Here is a 15671-nt window from a genome sequence, read left to right on the forward strand (position 1 = left end):
CGCTTCACCTGCGGAGCCGCCAAGCGCCGGCGCGTTCACGGCAGTTTACGACAGCGCGCCGGCTTCCGCGCCGGTGAGCGGGGCGGGAGGTCGGGTCGGCAGGTCAGGGCCCGGCTGGAGCTGAGGTGACCCGCCCGCGGCCCGGACGCGGAGGTTAGTCCGCCCGCGATCCCAGCGAGGCTTCTGGGGAGGGACGAGGCCAGTGGTTCCGCATCCCTGTCGGAGCAACGGGTACATGAGGGAGCCCTGCTCCTCCGGACACGATGGAGGGGGATGGGAGGAGGAGGGAGGGGAGGGACTCCCGCCTTTGCCCGGGGTTGCGCGAGGGCACAGTTCCTTTCCCGCCGTTTTCTGTTGTCGTTCAGCCGCCCGCCTCCCCGCTGAGGGTTCCGCTGGGCACCCCCCGGCGGGTCGCGGGTCTGATTTTCTCGGGTTTGTCCCCTGACCCGATTCGGAGAGTCCCAGGGGGCGTGGCGGCACCGGCTTGGGTCGCCCTGGGCGTCAGGCAGCCCAGCCCCTCCTGCCCGAGGCGACTTCGGCCTCCCCGGTGCTTCCACGGGGGAATTCCTCCCGAGGCTCCGACGTGGCTCCGCGGGCGGAGGGGTCGTGTTTACCGTAAATGCCCTCGGTCGCTGGTGGCGTCATCCCAGATCAGTTTGCTGTTCTGAGGGCCTGGTGTTGACTATTCAGAATTCTCCCGCCGCTTCCCCCGCCATGCCTTGACTTTTTTCCTGGGTTCCATCCACCCTTTGCAATGACACACTTTTATTTTATTGATTTTATTGATGTCAGAGAGGACAGGAGAGGTGGAGAGAGAGAAACATCAGTGATGAGAGAGAATCATGGGTCTGCTGCCTCCTGCTCGCCCCCCACTGGGAATCGAGCCCACAACCCGCCACGTGCCTGACCGGGAGTCCGACCAGGAATCCCACCCCTAACCGCTGAGCCATGCCGGCCAGGCTGCTCTTACACACTTTGAACGAGCGATTCCACCCATTCTCCTGCGGATCCATCCCTCACACCATAAACAAAGATTGATTTCAAAGGCATGGAAGATGTCAATGGAGAAACCTCCTAAAAGTTTTATAGCTTCCAGGAGAGAACCTAGGAGGAGGTATTTGTGACCTTATTTAGGCAGACTGAAGTCACTGGCGATGGGACCATCCCCGAGGCGTTACTGGGAGGATACACAGAAAGGGCCCAGCACGGCGCCAGGCGGTTGGCAATAGTGGCGGACGGAGAGATGGGGTTTGGAATTTTACAGCTATCTGGTGTCCACCAGGCTATGATATGACAGCGAGCCTCCTTTATCCCACCGGGGCTGGTTGTCATTCTTTTTCCCATTCACAAAAGTTCTATGAAATAATGTAGGTTCACTCATCGTAGACCAATCCTCTAAATACAGTGTTTTATTGGTTCACAAAGGGTCATCTTAAGAAAACATTATTCTACTCTGATAGATTGTTTTTGAGAAAAACTTTCATTCCTATCACTCTGCCATTGAGTTTTGCGCAGTAACCTTGGTTGGCAACAAATAAATGCGGACCCAGCAATTTGTTCATGCTGAAAGTAGAAGGTGGCAACGTTAAAGTAATGTTGCAAATGGCATTTATTTCTTAGTATTTTAGTAAGCAGTCTACCAGTGAGCGGATGAGATGTGCATTTGGGATAAAAAATAAATTAAGTTTTTACACTTTTTATAGATGCTCCACACCAATAAGAAGGAAAATTGTGGTACACTCATACAGTACGATACTAGATGGACAACAATGAAAAAGAACAAAGTTCCGCGACAAGAAAGGACATGGAGCGGACGATACCGTGGAATGGGCCGTAGCTTGTGTATAGCAAAGTCCACAAAATCGTAAGTACAGTTTGACAAATTTTTGCATATGTGTACAACCGTGTACCTACCTCCTAGATCAAAATACAGCCCATTCCCAGCGTCACAGAAGACTCCCTTTGTGTCCTCCCGTACATGCCTTCCCCTCCCCGAGGTAACCGTTATTTTACCTCTAGTACCATAAATTACTTTATTCTTATAAGTGGAATTATAATACAATGTACTCTTTCATGTCTGGCTTCTTTGGCTCAACTTTATTTCTGTGAGATTCATCATGTTGTTTTATATAGCAGAAGTTCATTCTTTTTTCTTGCTGATTAGTATTCCATTATATGCATGTATCATGTTTATTTCTCATCTTATTTTTCATGGATGTTTAAGATGTTTAGTTTCGGGTCCATATGAATAAATCTGATATGAACATTGTTATATCTTCTGTTGGACATAGCACTCATTTCTGTTGGAACCTATACCCAGGAATTTAATTGCTAGGTTATAGGATGCATGTGTTTCTAGTCTGGTAAATAGTGTGAACAGTTTTCCAAAATGTGCAACTTACATTCCCACTAACTGCTGGTGAGAGTTCCAGTTTCTCCATATCTTTGCCAGCACTTAGTGCTGTGAGTGCTTAGAATACTAGTGGGTATGTAGTGGTATGTCATTGGGGTTGTAATTTGCAGTTCCCTAATGATCAGTGGAGTTCATCACCTCATATCTAATTTTTCTAAATAATTAAAAAAATATTTTTAAGGCAAAAGTGTATCTCCCCATCACAGTGTCCTTTAAGTAGTGAGTCTGTGCTCGTGAGTACCCGCATTTCCAATAAGGTGCTCTCTGTAAACGGGCCTTGTGTGTGTGCACAGGAACTGTGTGTGCCTAAAGAGTCAGGGTGCCCCCTCTTTCTAGCTCTGTTGCCAGTAACTATGTGAGTTGGGACCATTTTTGCTGTTCTGAGATGAATGCTATCATCTGGATGAGTTCTAAACCACGCTCACTGTAGGATTCAGAAACCTCTGTCTGGAAGAAGTGGATTAGAATGGAAAGAATACTAGATCAGTAATCGACCTGGGCTCTTTTCGGGCCTTTGCTTTATTTCATGGTCTAAACCCCAGTAAGTCTCTTCTTCCCCCTCCTCCTCTACCTTCCTTGAGCAGATTGTGACTTGAAAATAAGCAATTCTAGAATCCTTTAAGCCTGGAGATTAGGAAAACAATATACAAAATTTTAAGACCACATAAGTTGTCGTTATTAAATGTGTGTGCTAATAGGTAATAAGCTGTGTCGATCTTGAGTTATTCAGATTTAGCAATATGGTCACTTCCGATACTTATAGACTATTCCCCTTCCCCCCCATGTATATCTAGAATCTTTTCAACTACAGTTAAACCCTTGTCAATATCAAATTGCAGGATTTCCACAGACTTCATTTACTTGGAGTGGATTCAGTTTCACATTTTCTAAAACCTAGGCAGGCCTGGGATATGATTCACCCTAACCTCATTTCCTTGCATTTTACTTTGTTTATTTGGTTTTCTGTTTGTTTTGCAGCAATATTCTCTGTTGTAACTTTGAGTGACAGTGTTTCTTTTCAGCATTTTAAAACAACTCACCATCAGAGCTCATTAAGTCTTTTGAAAATAGTGACTTATTTGGATCCCGACCCATAGAGAATCTACTATATTTTAATCATACCTTTGCTTCTGGCTATTGCTGGTCTTTGGTCATTCACTAAACAATACTTGACAAAATTCTGACAGTAGTGTAAACAGTGTTGCTTTTTCCATGTACACCAATTGCAGGGACAGGGGAAAGCTGTGGTCTGGAGCCTGCCTGGGCTTTGGAGTCAAGTGGTGTGAACCCTTGAAATCAGACTCCTCTTATTAGCAATGTAACCTTAGGAAAGTCCCCGAGTTCTCAATTGTATTTATTACGTGCAAAAGTCAGATAGTAAAGGTACTTCCCTCATCGGACTATCATGTGGATTGAATGGGGTAATACTACACATTTGAACAGCTTTGAAAAGTGTCTTGTACTTAGAAATCATTCATTAAATGTCAGTTTCCTTTATAGATATTACTGTCTTTAGGGTTTTCGTGAGGATTAAATGTGATGATATAAGTAAAGTGTATGTCAAAAGGCCTGCTGATATCACTACCAAACAAAGATTTTTCTCTGGCCAGTTGGTTCTACACGATTTCTGTGTATTAAGTAAAATTGCACTTTAGGACCGCCCCCCCCCCCCCCCCCGCCCCCGCCCCGCCCCACTCACCACTCACCCAAAAAAGTGAATTTGCAACTAGAATATTTGGTGCTCAGAAAACCTGGATTTCCAGGCTAAAGATTAAAGCTTTCAATAGTTATAATGCAGCTGAAGTGTTATGTGTAATGAAAGGAAGCAGTAACTGGTATTAATATGTTTTCAAAAATAAATAATTAAAAATTTTAAAATAAACATTTTTTATTAAATAATGATGTGATGACATGTTTTAGTTTCTAATAATTTTGTCCTATGGCCAGTTAAACTCCATCAGTAGTTGGCGTTTGGAGACATGGTGGTGTGAGACTCTGGGACTAATTCAATTCTTAAAGAAGCTGTAAGAATTCTTTTTATTTTCTTTATTACAAAACTACATTAGTTTCAGGTAACACTTCAAGAATCTGTAAGAATTCTTACATAGAAGTTACTAGTAGAATCATACTAATCTTGATACTCGCATCACTTGCCTGTGGTCTGGGCCCCTGTCTGGCCTCCCGGTGTTTCTCAGTAATAGAGTGCCTTGCCTTGTACCTGCATTTTTCTCCCGTATTATTTCAAGAGGTCGGACCAGGCAACTGGTTGTAGTCTGCTGAGAGACTTGATTTCTTGCCCTTGGTCCCTTTTGAGTACCTTTTTGCAAAACAAGACCCTCAGAAAGCTAGGTCCCTCCCTGTGGGAACAGTCAGGGGCACTGAGTGCAGTTGAACGGGTTGTGCACCACACAGTCTCAGGAAGTGCCATCATGTGGACGCCAGACGACCTGCTCAGCTGGACGTGGTGGCTCAGTGATTGTTGTTCACCAGGTGTGCTCCTGCTTGAATAACTACTCTGAACCACGTGCTACTTGATTTTTTTTTATTTATTTATTTATTTATTTATTTATGCTTTAAGCGAATGGTTCATGCCATACCATCGCATGCTGAAATGGCGCTTTCAAAGGGTGGTCTTCTCTGGCAGCATGTGCGGAGATCCTCGCCTGTCTTCCATTACTTGGTATCGTCTGCGTTGCATCTTGCTTCTGGTCAGTTTGTCTGGTCAGTTTGTCTTGATTTTCACAGCCACTCGTTGCTAGGTGCTGTGTCTCTTCCTGGGCCGCTCCTTCCCTACTTTATCCCACAGGAATCTTACCCTTTAAATGCTAACTTAGGAGCCCCTTGTCTGGGGTGCCCTCCCACCTTACCTAAGCTGCAGTTTCTTCCCTTGCTCTTTTGATTCCCTGTAATATCTTATTAGTCTTGCATGTTATTTTTCTAGTTAGACTAGATTTCAAGGCAGAGTGCCGTGTTTTGTGTGTCTGCATGGTCTCTGTACACCTGTGTCCGTGCTTTGCTCATAACAGGTGCCACGTGAATGATTGTAGAACGACTTGGTGAACATGCGGCCTAACAGGAGCCGTCCAGTTGGGATGCACTTAGTGGACTCGAGGGGAGAGTCGAGGCCAGGGAGGTGATTGAGAACACGATTAGTGATCATGCGTGAGGTGACAGTCAGTCTGGAATGTTCGAAATCGAGTTGAGATGCGTTGACTGTATAAATCAATGTGCATGACCATGAACACAGTTAAATTGGAGGGGAACACAGGGATTGATTAAAACCTGATATTTCTTACTCTTAGAAGTTTATGTCAGATGTCGGGAAAATAAATTCAGATCAAGTTAACAGTAATCTGCATTCAGTGTAATCACGCATAAAACCACAAAGAAATGGATCCTAGACATGTCTCACTTAGTCTTTCCAGAGCTGTGCCAACATTTAATTGCTGTGAACGTAAACTCCACTTCAGGGTGAAATTCCTACAAAACTGAAAGGAGATGTGGGATTTTTCTTCTCTGTTGTAACCAGCTGGACACATGACTGGCGAGGCATGGAGAGAGTTGAGATTATTACTCATTTCTGCGAGTCATTGACAGTACTTTTACATCCCTCTCCCAAAGCCTCCTGAGAGCTAGACTTCCTTTTTTTCATGAGGATCACATTTTTGAGAGATTCTTGCACATTCGGGAGTGTTCATCACTTGCAGAGATTTAGCCTAAGTCCTTGTACAACTAATTTGAAGCCCTATAATAACTAACTGACCCTTACCGTGCCTTTCAGTACAGAAAACATTTTCCGGGTGTCATGCATAGGGCGGTGTGTTCTGTTCTCTCGGGACCAGGGAGAAGCACAAGTTACCATCTCCACCCTCTAGAGATGACACCGAGAGGGGAATGCAGCATTCATGGCTGCGCTCCCTGGGGTGACCTGACCATAGTGACACCTGCTGTACACACGGACCAGCTGCACAGCGGGAAGAGGGGAATGAGGTTGATATGCTCGACACTGCTCTAATAGCTTGGTCTAATTCTGCTCTTTTTATAATATCCAGGTAACACATGGAACCTCTTTCTGGATGCTTGACGGGCCCCAGATAACCACAGTTGATGTGTGTCGTGGTTTTGGGGGGACTGTTGGTAGGGTGTTGTCCAGGGATCCTAACTCGGTGCAGATGGCCAGCCATGTGGATGGACTTCAGCCTACAGACGTGCTGACAGGATCCTTCCGGCTGCCCAGACATGTTTCTGAGTGTGGACTGATCCTAACTACATCTACCGGTTTCTGAGACACAGAGCTGGCTGCCATTTTGTCAGCTGTACTGGTGTTTGGGGAGAGACAAAGAATGAGTATTCTACTTAGGGCATTCCTTCTCTTAGCTGCCAGTTTGAAGATACTTGATGAGCATTACATCCAAATAGGTAAGTGAGTATAATTACTGGACTCTGGGAAGACATAGGGAAATGTCGATCTTCCACCCAGCACACTCACTAATGGAATCCTTCTGAGCCGCATAGACAAGTTCCCTTTCTGAACCCTGCTTCCTGGGCTGATGTTTTCATATGGTCTCTCTGTGCATTAAAGGCACTGGCTGGGCTGTAGTCTGGCTGCCAGTCCTTACCACCGGGAAAAGTTCCGTGTGATGTGTGGATACATTTGGCCAGCTCTCAGTCCTTCTAGGCTCATCCCTCTATTGCAGTCTATATTTTCAGTTTTGATATTTATACCGAAGGTCTCATCCCTTTTGCAAAGCAAGAGCCCAAAAAAGCTAGGTCCTCCCCTGTGGGATCTGTCAGGGTGACTGAGTGCAGTGAACCGATTGTGCACTGCACGGCCGCAGGAAGTGCCACTCACATGGACGCCATACGACCTGCTCAGCTGGACGTGGTGGCCCAGTGACCCTTGTTCACCTGCTGTGCTCCTGCTTGAATCTCATGTTACCTGATATTCTTGGTTTGCTTTTGTCCCTGGGAATAGTCTACCTAGGAGTTGAACTTCATTGTTGTCTCTAGTCTCCCCCTACCGATGTGGTTTTTTTCCGGGAATACAGGGTTCCTCATCTTGTGTGATGAGCATGACTCCTTACCTTTCTCTGGATTGCAGTGCATCTCTTCTCCCTCTTTCACAGAGAACATGTCTCATCTATAGCCTCTTCCACAGTTCTGCCTACTCCTCCCTGCTGGTTTTTCCCTTCTGCATATTAGAGTGTACCCGACTCAATGGTCAGCACCCCCTTCCTCTGAGTTTTGCCCCATCTGGCTGTTTCCAGTGCAACTCAATGAGAGCCTAGGAGGGCTTATCCACTCCCGTGGCTCCATGGTCACTGTTAAACTTATGGTTTCCTAACTTCCTGTTCTCTGAATGGATGTTGCCTGGAGCTCTGGCCAGATGAAGGGTTTTCTGCTGTTAGGGGAGCTGCACCTCCTTTTTTCTCTGGTTTGGACTTGCTGTGGAGAACAACCCGTGTACGAACCATGCAGCCCCTCTCTGTACCTGGCCAGAGTCAAGTCAACTGCACTTGGCAATAACCTACCCGTGGCCCCTGAAGAAGTGTTCCTAGGAGATCAGTATCCTGGAACCTCAGTGCCTGAAGGCTTTTATGAATCCTGATACCGTCCCACTGGTTGTACCATTAGGATTGAGGTCCTTCCAGGGGATCGTCTCCTTTTTATATCTGATTTTTAAGTCATTGTTCTCCACTCTTGAGTACCTGTGGCCTGAGCTGTGCCCCACCACCCAGCTCCTGTAAGAGGAAGCACAGGAAATGTTGCACATAAACAAGGTGGTCCCCCCAAAAGATCAGGAATAGCAAATTTATACAGTGGAGAGACAAGCAGAAATTCAAGAGCGATGCTCAGTTTTGCTACTTTAAAAAGTCACCTGGCTGATCTTGCTCCACCTGAGAGTTGAGAAGCTGAGGGAGCCCCCACAGCTGTGACACAGGAGGACTGCTGTTAGGGGCCGGAATCGGCCTCAGGACCCTGTTTGTTATCTTAAATTTTTAAACTTTTTAGATTTGATTTTTAATGGAATGAATCTTTGTGGTTTTACAATCCTTTACCTAGAAGGGCCTGCCTCTGTTTTTAACCTCATACGTACTTTCTAATAAAATTTTCTTGAATTCATGGCATTCCTGTCTGTATTTTCACTTGCAATTTCTTTCCTGAGCTGCCAACCCAGCTATTGAACCACAGGTCTGCTGCACTTAGTGTTCCACTAAGAACTGAACCTCTTCCCACCAGACATGCTTTCTTCCCCGGTCGCCTGCAGTGGGGAGCGCACAGCCGCACCGAGCCCTCAGCCTCGCTGGTGCCGACCCCTCAGGTGCATATGTCGCTTGGTTCTAATTCCTCATTCCAAGGCCTCCTGTTTTCCTCCAGAATTACCTCATCACTTCCTAAAACTCATTCCAGGCTCTGGGGACATATAATCTGTTGTAACACTGCTCTAAATATTTTTTTCCAAAACACTTTATTAGCTTGAAATCCTTCAGTGCTTCCCAGCACCTTGAACATAGAATCCAGACTTCTCATCGTGTGTATAAGGCCTTTGGTGTTCTGGCCGGTGTTTCTCTAACTGCAACTCTGACCTCTGCTGCGTGCCACTCACCTGCAGTCAGGACTGACCCCCCCCCCCCCGCCCCCCAACCTCCACACCACCTCTCCCGAGCGTGCCCCTTCCTCCTGGGTGCTCCCTGCTCAGCTCTCACACTTCAGTCCAATGTCACTTCTTCCAGGCCCTGCTTCTCTTCCTCATCCACTCACCTGGCAGTGACATTCTTCCTGTTTCCTGTTCCTTCCATGGCACCAAGCATTTCTACTGTCCACGTTGGTCCGAGTCTTCCCTAGACTGGAAGCTCCCTGACGGCAAGAACTATGTCTTATCTTTGTGTCCTGTCGACTAGAATGTACCTGTGCAACATACTTAATAAAAGTTTGTTGGATAAAAATGTGTCTGGTATCTGAGTTCTTCACAAATAATTACTGTTATCCACAATTACAATGCTTTTTACACAGATGTTACAATGCAAAATAGGTTTCCTCTCAAAATAGTCACAACTGTTGAATCAAAGAGCTTTGAGATAAGAGAAAGTAGGTCAGGCAAACAAGTGGCAGTGAATACAGGAGACCTGACACTAGCTGCAGACCTGACACTAGCTGCCTCAAGTTACGCCCAACTTCAAAGGTGAAGGGCCCCGTCCGTCCTCCACAAAACCGCCCTCATTTCACACACCGCTAAGCCTGGGAATCCCCGGGGCTACCCTCACTTCTTAGCTCCTTACAGATTTGGGAGGTTCCCAAATAATAGACCTATCACTGGGGAAATTCCAAGATTTAAAGGCTACCTTACAGGAACCTGGAAAAAGGGGCACCCACATTCTTTATCCAGCAGTCAGAGACCATCGGAAAACAAGCCTGGCCGCTGGAACTAAACCTTTGCAAAACGTAAATTGTGTTGATAGTCCGGATCCGTGTTCATTTGTCTGTTTTACTCATATCAAGAAAGGACCACGATTCGGAGGAAATGAAACAGGCTCTCGAGATGCCTGCACTCCTGTGTTCATACCAGCATCATTCACAATACCAAGATGTGGAAACAACTTGAGTGCCCATCCACAGGTGAATGGATAAAGAGGTGTCCATATGCAGCTATGAGGAAAGGAAGTCCTGCCATTTGCAACAACCTGGGTGGACCTTTGACATGCCAAGCGAGAGAAGTCAGAGACAGAAAGTACTAAGTAGTGTCACTTACATGTGGTATCTTAGAAGTCAAATGCGTAGCAACAGTAGAAAAGTTATTGCCAGGAACTATGGAGTAGGGGAAATATGGAAAGGTGGGTAAAACTTCGTTTTAGTTACAAAATGAATAAGGTCTGAGGATCTAATGGGTAACATGATTATAGTTAACTAGAGGCCTGATGCATGAAATTCATGCAAGAGTAGGCCTTCCTTCCCCTGGTTGCTGACACCTGCTTCCCTCCGGGCCCCAAGCTTCCCTCGCAGCCCCGGCTTCATCCAGAAGGACATCCAGTCTAATTAGCATATTACATTTTTTTTTATTATAGATAGCATTGTATTATATAGTTGAAATCTGCTAAGAGAGTAGACTTAAATGTTCTCACCAAAAGAAGAAAGGACTTTGGCATTCGTGTTCTGATTAAGTCTGAAAGGCACTCAAATACTGGGTTGTCAGCATGGGTTTCCAGTGGGCGGTCTGTTAGAGGCTGTCCATACAATAAAAATTGATCAGAGCACAGAATAACTTCTGAGAGAAAACGTTCAAAATGACAAAGGATTTGCATCTGAAGACTTACCAGTAAGTTCCGCTCAGAGGGAGAGCTCCCTTTCCTCCTTTACTCTCACATTACAGCCACATTCTCCGACACCAGATGTGTGGGGTTTTCCCCCCAGCAGCTGAGCATCCTACAATTCAACTGCACAGGTTAAGGCTCAGCCCCACAAGACTGCTTCCCACTTCACCAATCACAAGTAATAGGTCCCGAGGAATGATGCTTGTTTTTTTCTACCACCAAGCAAGTCTGCAATCCCCCGAATACTGAGGTGTCCAGATGTCCTACAGTTGAACTCAATTCTGACACTGTCTTCTGGAAAATAATGTCAGATCCCACAGGTGAAGGACTCAGTCCTAGGAGGCAGCCCCCGTCCAGGTGGTTCCCGGGGCTGCTGGATGACTGTAGATCAGAGCTGCCCACTGCCCCTATCAGGATTTGATGCATTTGCTAGAGCAGCTCATAGAACTCGGAGAAGCATTTTACTTACTAAATCTCTGGTTTGTTATAAAGGGATAGAACTCGGGAACCGCCAGATGGAAGACGTGCGTAGTGCAAGGTATGCAGGAGGAGGCTCAGCTTTCATGACCTTGGCTACTCTCCCACCATCTCTAGGTGTTCAACCTGAGAACTTTGAACCCCTCCTGTGGGGTTTTTATGGAGGCGCCGTTACTTAGGCACATCTAATGAAATCATGGGCCACTGTGATTTTTAAAAAAAAATTTTTTTTATTCATTTCAGAGAGGGAGAGAGAAACATCAATGATGAGAGAGAATCATTGATCAGCTGCCTCCTGCATGCCCCATACTGGGGATCGAGCCTGCAACCTGGGCATGTGCCCTGACAGGGAATCGAACCATAGCCTTCTGGTTCATGGGTTGATGCTTAACCCCTGAGCCATGCCAGCTGGGTGGCCACTGTGATTGATTCAACCTCCAGCCCCTCTCCCTCTCTGCAGGTCAGAGTGAAGCAGTGGGATTAAAAGTTGTAATTCTCTAATTATGGTTGGTTCCTTTGACAGCCCCCCATCTTTAGGGATTTTCAAAGGTTACCTCATTGACATACACTCAGGTGTGGTTGAAAAGAGGCTAGTTGTGCATAGCAAGACACTCCTTTTTTTCTTTATGGCTCCAGAGCTATTTCAGGAACTGGTGGCACAAGGCCATGTAATGTAACAAAAGATGCTCCTATGGCTGCATATAGGAAATCAAAAGGCTTTGGGAGTTCTGTGCCAGGAACGGTGGAAGAAGACCAAATGTATATTTCTTATTATAAATCACAATATCACACCAGGTTACCCATAACTTCTGTCCAGTTTAACTACAATTTTAGTTTTGCATGCTCCTCCTGGGATTAAATCATTTGCTAGAACAGCTCTCAGAACTCAGGGGAACACTTCTGTTTACTGGTTTATTGTATAACTAGAGGCCCAGTGCATGAAGTTCGTGAACTGGTAGGGTCCCTAGTGGCTGCCAGCTTCCCCCGGCTGGCCCTGTACCCTGGTTGAAATCCCGGACACCTCGCAGTCAAGGGGGCAATTTGCATACTACGCTTTTATATAGGACTAGGGGCCCGGTGCACAAAATTATGCATGGGCCTTGGCCCCCGTCACCGCAGCAGCTACCTCTGCCCCGGCCCCCTCCCACTGTGGCTTTGTCCGGAAGGAAGGACATCCAGAAGGACATCTGGTCTAATTAGCATATTACGCTTTTATTATTGTAGATAGAGGATGTAATAAAGGACACACATGAACTGCTGGATGAGGAGATAAATAGAGTGAGGTCTATAAGGGTCCTTAGCACAAGAGCCTCTGTCCCTGTGTAGCGGTGCACCACCCTCTTGGCACATGGATATGCTCACCAACCCGGAAGCTCCCCGAACCCTGAACTACTGGGGCTTCTATGCAGGCTTTATCACGTTGGCACTGTTGCTTCGCCCCTGCCCTCTCCAGAGACTGAGGGACTGCTCTGAAAGTTCCAAGCTTCTAATCATGCTCTTTCTGGTAACCAGTCCCCTTCCAGGAGCCCACCCAGAGTCTCCTCAGAACAAATGATGTCCCTGTCACCAGGGAATTCCAAAGGATTTAGGAACTCAGTGTCAGATGTTCCTGTCACCTAGGGAATTACAAAAGTCTTAGGAGCTCTGTGTCAGGAACCCAGGCCAAAGACTAAAGATTAGAACCAAAGATTCTCCCAGCCGCCCCCCTTACAAGGGTTTTGAAAGCTCTGTGTTAGGTATTGGGGCAGTGGCCAATATAGACATTTTTTTGTTGTTATTTTACACTACTCAAGGATAAGAGAACTCAGTTTTTAAAAACGACTCAAATACCACCACTTCACCAGAGAAAATTTATGAATGACTAATAAGCACAGGAAAAGGTACTCAGGATCATCATTAGGGAAATACAAATTAATATTAACAATGAGATACCACTCTACACTCATCAGCATGGCTAGAATAAAAATAAAAAATCAACACTCCCCAGCCCCACAGCGTGGTGCAGTGGCTGAGCGTGGACCTAGCAACCAAGAGGTCAGGGTTTGATTCCAGTCAGGACACATACCCAGGTTTCAGGCTTGATTCCCACAGTTGAGCATGCAGGAGGCAGCCAATCAGTGATTCTCCCTCATCATTGATGTTTCTCTCTCTCCCTCTCCCTTCCTCTCTGAAATCAATAAAAACATATTTAAAAGAATAAAAAGAAGCCCTTCCCGGATGACCCCTGCACCTTGGCACCTGGCAGGGTGTCCTCTTGTTCTCTGTTACAGACACTTGCCCTGTTGGTGCTTCTGGATAGTGTTTGTTTTCCCTGTTGCCTTTAAAAAAGATTTCTCTTTCTCTTTTTCAGTAACTTTATTTTATTTAGTCTTTTCTCTTTTACTTTTCAATGGGAAATAGAAATAAGAAGGGGGCAGCTCATTTAACAAAGTTTTTGCATATGTTGGGTCTGCATAAATAATTATTGATTTAGGCAAAATTGTCATTGACAGTAAAACCATATATGTCATGATTAGCCTATAAGTACAGGTCCTCTACCCAAATACCAGTGTTAAAAAAAAATTTGTGAAATTTTGGTTTTAGTTCATAGACCCAGTGGCCTTTCTCTTGAATGCTGGGAGAAGCCCTTCAGCGAGTAGTTCTAGCCTTGGGGAGGCCCAAATAACTGGTGTGTCTGTTTTAAGTTAAGAAACACACATAAGATTATTATTTTATGAAGTAAATATTAAGATTATAAATCAAACAAATTCCTAACTATTGTGAGATTAAAGTATTTTAGGTGGCATTTTCACTCCAAGTAATATCTCTCCTTGACTTCATTGGAGACAAACTAAGACTTACCTTGATGAACAACTAACTTAAGGTCTACTTCACTATCATAATGAAATCCTGCCATTCACCCATTTCTCATAAATGTCTTCTTTATGAAGTATGCTCATCTTTAGTCAGCCAAACTTTAAGTATGTCCGCTTATCAACACTGGGCATGTAATAGAGTGTTTGAATTTACTGATTAATACATTTACGTTCCTTTCTACAAAAAAATTAAGAACTTTTCTAGGGAGTACCAGAGTTTCCTCTGTAATGTGTACTTTGTCATTGTGACAGGAAGCTAATTTCCGTGATGCTTAAATTCTAACAGCCGCACTGCACCTGTTGCTGGGGGCGCCCCTCAGGGAGTGGGTCTGGCCTGGGGAAGACCCAAATAACTTGTGGTGGGGAGGCACAAGCTGAAGAAAGAAAATTTTTTGGGGGGACATTTCCATCATCGTTCCTACTAATATATTGCAATGCAGTCTTCACTTCCGCAACTCCCTCCCCCTTTCAGCGCTCTGCAATCTTGCCCCAGCCCTAAACCCCACCCAGCAGATCTAATGGGGCTGGCAGTTAACTACTGAGTGACAATTTCCATGAACAGATTTCAACTCTTATCTCGTGACCCCTGCTTACGCTTGACACTTTTTTTTAAAATATATTTTATTGATTTTTTACAGAGAGGAAGGGAGAGAGAGATAGAGAGTCAGAAACATCGATGAGAGAGAAACATCGACCAGCTGCCTCCTGCACATCCCCTACTGGGGATGTGCCCGCAACCCAGGTACATGCCCTTGACCGGAATCGAACCTGGGGCCTTTCAGTCCGCAGGCCGACGCTCTATCCACTGAGCCAAACCGGTTTTGGCGCGAGACACTTTTGATCATCGTTTTTATGGTCTTTTAAAGTTGGTTTGTTTGTTTGTTTCTGTGATCCCTTTCTCCAAGTATAGTTCCCCCAAAGTTATTGGGCTCCTGTTCGTTTTTATTGCATCTATTCTATTTTTAAAGAAACTGTATATTAATATTTTTCTCTTTGAGAAAATGCTGAGAATGCCTTTTCATAAGGAAAGGCTCTCTTCTTTAAAAAAAATTTAAAAATCCTTAGCAATGTGCTAATGTCTCCATGACTCACATGTGGGGGATGGAGTAAGTTCCTCATTACGGACAGAAGGAACTCTTTTGTAAACTAAACAGCAACGCCTGGACACAGTGCTGTCCGGCTGCCGTTAGGAGCTTAGCATTCTTTTCCTGTTTTGAATGGTCGATGAAGGGAACAGATTTGTCGGCAGGCTTTTGCTTCTGGATTTCAAGTCACCGGCGTTGGTTGACTGTCTGCTATAAGCATAAGGATACAAAGGAGCTAGTGATGCCTCTGAGAACAATGAGATTAAGACTTAAATCCACGAAAAGATAAAATGTTGAGGTAAACTTCAGAAAGGGCAGAGATCTTTATAATCTCAAGTTAAGATTCTAGAACTGGAGCTGGGCTGTGAGGTTGGATAGAATTTGAAGGACTTGCCCTGGAGCAGGCACAAGCATCTAGGTCAGTGATGGCGGACCTATGACACATGTGTCAGAGGTGACACTCGAACTCATTTTTTTGGTTGATTTTTCTTTGTTAAATGGCATTTAAATATATAAAATAAATATCAAAAAT

At 45.3% G+C, this 15671-nt stretch overlaps 1 long non-coding RNA gene across 1 annotated transcript; it reads left to right on the plus strand.

Annotated features, from left to right (window-relative positions):
- Window positions 1-67: 67 nt before the first annotated feature.
- On the plus strand, window positions 68-9321 carry LOC138995864 (uncharacterized). Its single transcript, XR_011468683.1, has 3 exons — window positions 68-153; window positions 1704-1864; window positions 6466-9321. It is a non-coding gene; the product is annotated as an uncharacterized lncRNA (long non-coding RNA).
- Window positions 9322-15671: the final 6350 nt, after the last annotated feature.

Source organism: Myotis yumanensis, unplaced genomic scaffold, assembly GCF_028538775.1.
Source record: "Myotis yumanensis isolate MYYU_CA2020_CCGP unplaced genomic scaffold, mMyoYum1.0.hap1 SCAF_17, whole genome shotgun sequence".
Classification (NCBI taxonomy): domain Eukaryota; kingdom Metazoa; phylum Chordata; class Mammalia; order Chiroptera; family Vespertilionidae; genus Myotis; species Myotis yumanensis.